The sequence below is a fragment of the Saccopteryx bilineata genome, chromosome 5 (genome assembly GCF_036850765.1).
Source record: "Saccopteryx bilineata isolate mSacBil1 chromosome 5, mSacBil1_pri_phased_curated, whole genome shotgun sequence".
NCBI lineage: Eukaryota > Metazoa > Chordata > Mammalia > Chiroptera > Emballonuridae > Saccopteryx > Saccopteryx bilineata.
The window spans coordinates 119,282,878-119,287,406 of NC_089494.1; the positions used below are offsets into that span (position 1 = coordinate 119,282,878).

General features: G+C 41.1%; 1 non-coding gene across 1 annotated transcript; it reads right to left on the reverse strand.

Moving 5' to 3' along the window:
- Positions 1–3,552: 3,552 nt before the first annotated feature.
- On the reverse strand, positions 3,553–3,628 carry TRNAG-ACC (transfer RNA glycine (anticodon ACC)). Its single transcript has one exon. It is a non-coding gene; the product is annotated as a tRNA-Gly (tRNA).
- Between the last annotated feature and the right edge of the window lie 901 nt (positions 3,629–4,529).

Here is a 4,529-nt window from a genome sequence, read left to right on the forward strand (position 1 = left end):
CCGAGCTGCCCATGCACCAAACGTTTTATTGGTAGCTGCTGGGGCCTTTTTTCTCAGTGGCTGGAACTTCTGTTCTGGTTTAAGCTGCCACCAAAGCTCCAAAATAATTTTCTTAGACTGGCCATCCAATTTTCCCTTATTTCCTACAGCCACATCTGTGTTTGGGTAACCTTTTTAGGCCTGTTTCCCTTCTTAGTTAGGGGGGCAACATAGGCAGCAGCCCTCACTGCTTTATGATCCCGAGTGGCCTCTAGCTCTCCCAAATCTGCTACCATTTGTGTAACTGCATTGAGAGGCTGCCCCACATAGGGGCCCAAGATAGCCACAAGTGACCCAAAAAGGGCTAATGGGGTGCTAGCAAGGACAAATTCCCTCATTTTTGTCATAAACACTTCCTCATCTGGCCCATGGGACCCAGAGTTGAAAACAGCATTCTTCATACCTAGTTACTGAAGGACCTTTACTAACTCACTATAACACTGCCACTGATTCATTGACTCTGCCAATTCTCCAGCATTCTGCCAGACCATATGAATGGCAGCCATCACCCATTCTAATAGGGTATGGTCTCCTAGGTTGCCCATGGCAGTTCTGAAGATGCTGCCTCAAGGAGGAGTATGGTAATGGCGACCAATTTCTCCATCTCTGTTCTGGAGAGCATGATGCCATCCACTCTTATGTCCATAATTGTAGTAACCAGGCTACCAGGGATTCAGTAGGTTTCTGCCTAAATTGTGCCTCCAACTCCATCAGCTCTGCCTGTGTATAGGGCCAGACCACAAAGTGTCCCATTATCTGGGCAGGAGGCTGTGGCTGCCCCTGAGGGACTCTTTGTTGCTGGGTTTTTACCTTCTTGGCGACCACTGGTCAGGCTCTCAGTGTGCACACAGCAGCTTCAACCTGAGCCTTCTCATCCTCAGGAGAGGAGTTGCAAGCGCCTGTCCGCTGACTCAAAGCCAGTCCACTGGCACAGATGCTCTTGCTTTTTTGGCGACCGTTTAGGTTCCTGTGGCTGCTGGCTTTGGCTAGAAGCTGAAATTTGAGCTCTTGAATCCGCCGGTGCAAACTTTCAGCCTCCAGGGCAAACTGCAACTCACGAATGCATAATTTCTTCTTCAGTGCTCACTCCAATTCCAGCCTTTTCTGCCATTTGATCTGCAATTTATCATGGAGCTTTTGACCTTGGGCAGCTTCTTGCACAGAACTCCTGGTTTCCTCTTGAGTAAAAAACACATAGCCCACAGCCCCTAAAAGGACAGCCATAAAGAGCCAGAGCAGCAATCAGTCCTCTACCCCACCCTTCAAGGGTAGTGGCCTCATACCGATCTCCGAATCCTGTCGCAAACTATGCCAGTTGTAAGGCCAGGAGCCGCCATCATGGCAATTCACATGCAGGTTCCCATTGGATTTGGGTAAAGAAATGGTGGAGTCAAAAGATGGTTGGCCATTCTGTTTATTGGTGTCTCACCAAGACAGGCAAGCCACAAGAGAACACAAAAGAAGGGCAAGGGATCAGGGAGGACCCTGCAATGGTAATAGCAGAAACTGAGAGAGCAAGCTCCTGGTCTGCCCCACTTTATAGTAAAGAAATCAAAACCTTTAATCCAATATACAAACAAGGAAGTCTCTGATATAAAGTCACTTACCTGAGGCATAATGGGATTCCTCATGAAAGTGCACCACCCCACATCATGCAATCAGTCAAGGGTGTGGGGAAAAGCTTAGTCTTAAAACTAAACCTTAGGCTATAATGACCTGTCCTGCTTACAGCCTGTCTCTCACACCCAATATAAAATATAAGCGAGGAAATATATATATCATATTTACAAACTTATTTGACCAACAGATATTAATACAGAATCTACCTTCTGTGCCCTGCTGCTATTCCAGTTCACTGGTAGAGACAAACAGGTACACAGAGTTATGATGTGATATGCATTTAAACAAAATACAACCCACAGTGGTGGTTTCAAGAGGGCCATAGCAACATATATTGGTTCAGAGGAGAATTAGGCATGTCAGTGAAGGTTTCAGCTTAAAGATTACACACCTTTGAAAATAATACACAGTGGTTGCTTTTTTATATTAATCTCAACTTTTTAGAACCTACCAGCAACATTTGGCTTCCAAAAAAATAATTACCTCTATCGTCTATTAAACCCCTATTCTCAAAATTATTCTTATACAACAAATATGGGTTTCACCTCTTTCTATTTTCTCACTTGTAAATTAAAAACACAGTGGGTATGACGAGAGGAACAGAGATCTAAAACATTCTTGAATTTTCTTCTAAATTTTCTAAAACTCTTAGCTATGCTGATCTATTGTGATTGTCTCAAAAAAAATTGGTGACAAGGTAAAAGTTGAAGCAAATTTTTACCTTTACTATGGAGCTATTTGTTTTGGGGATCATAAATAAGGTTCTATGAAAAAAATTAATTGATTATACTAAGATGTTAATTTTTGGTATTCAGATTTTCCTTCAAATGAAAAAAGACAGATGAGATCGGGTATATTCAGGATGGTGTTGGAGAGGTTATGATGAAAAAGAAATATATAATCATTGCTAGTGGGAATGTAAACTGGTAAAGCCACTATAGAAAACATTTAGAGGCTCCCCAAGAAATTAAGAATAGTTACCATATGACCCAGCAACCATATTTTGAGTATCTACCCAAAGTTTTAAAAGATATTTATTTGCAAAGATATGTGCTCCCCTATGGTCATCGCAGCATTTTTCATGGTAATCAAGACATGGAAACAACCAAGCTGTCCTTCAATAAGGGACTGGATAAAAAATATGTGGTACATATATTCATTGTAATACTACTCAGCTGTAAGAAAAGATGAAATACTGCCACTTTGTAATAACATGGATGGATCTTCAGAATATTATGCTTAGCAAAGTAAGTCAAACAGAAAAGTTAAGAACCATATCATTTCCCCTATATGTGTGAGATATAAAACTGAGAGCAATTAATGAATGGATAAGAAAAACAAACAGAAACTCATAAACACAGACAATAGTATGGTGGTTACCAGAAGAAAGGAGGATAGTGGGGTAGTAAAAGAGTAAAGGGGGTCAAATATGTGGTAACAGAAATTTTGAGATTCTGTGGTAGGCACACAATGCAATATAAAGATCATGTATCATAGAAATGTACACTTGAAGCTTATATTATTTTATTAACCAATGTTGTCTCTATAAATTTAATTAAAAGAACAAATAAATTTATTTATTATTTTTTTTTTTCTGAAGCTGGAAACGGGGAGAGACAGTCAGACAGACTCCTGCATGCGCCTGACCGGGATCCACCCAGCACGCCCACCATGGGGCACGCTCTGCCCACCAGGGGGCGATGCTCTGCCCATCCTGGGCATCACCATATTGCAACCAGAGCCACTCTAGCGCCTAAGGCAGAGGCCACAGAGCCATCCCCAGCCCCCGGGCCATCTTTGCTCCAATGGAGCCTTGGCTGCAGGAGGGGAAGAGAGAGACAGAGAGGAAAGCGCGGCGGAGGGGTGGAGAAGCAAATGGGCGCTTCTCCCGTGTGCCCTGGCCGGGAATCGAACCCGGGTCCTCCGCACGGTAGGCCGACGTTCTACCGCTGAGCCAACCGGCCAGGGCCTCTAAATTTATTTTTAATTTATGTTATGTGACACACAGAGTTCTTTCTGAACTTACTGCACTTAAAACTACATGGTAGCAGGACTCTGTGTTGGAAATATAATCAAGTCCAGTTCCCCTTTTAATCATCTGATTTCACTCAGTTTCTTTCTTCATCCCTTAAGATTCTCTCCTAGTTTATGATATTGTCCAGTAGTTCTATCTTTTAGATTTCAGTAGTAAATTAAAAATGTTTGCACATGGCAGGCTGTTAATGAGATCCTTCCAACATTTTGTGTTGGTTAAATGTCCCATTTCTTCATGTATGCTGCCCATATTTTTTTATTATATTTCATATCAAGTTATTTTATAATTATGTTAGGAATACTGCTATAAATTTCAACTTCTGAGAAATTTCTGGGCTTTTATTCATTAGTTGTTGTTTCTTTTAATTATAGGTTTCATTTGCCTTTCTATTGCTTCTATTTCAATGATATCATTTTCTCTCTCCAACTGTATTATATCAATACTTGTATTATGTATGGCTGCTGAGCTTTTTAGATACTGACATATACTCTTTGTTTTCCAGCCTCGTCCACTATTTTATATGCTTCTTTGATCTCTTATAGCCTTATTTCTCTTCCTAAGCTTTTGAAAGGTATATGGCAGATATCATACGTTCCTTGAAGGTCTTGAGGCCCCTTGAAAGGTTTTTTTTTCCTCTCCTTACCCATATTTGTCATTCGGTTATTAAGATACTGGAATTCCTGGAGAAATTATGTCAACTCTTCTGTCCAGCTTTCAGTTTTCTTCAACTGAAAGCAGAAATGCCTCTCTTAGAGTTTTTTTTAATTCTCTCATTGTTTTCCACCCTTAATTGAAAATTCAGAGTTAAGACACTTTTCACATATTTCAAGGGAGA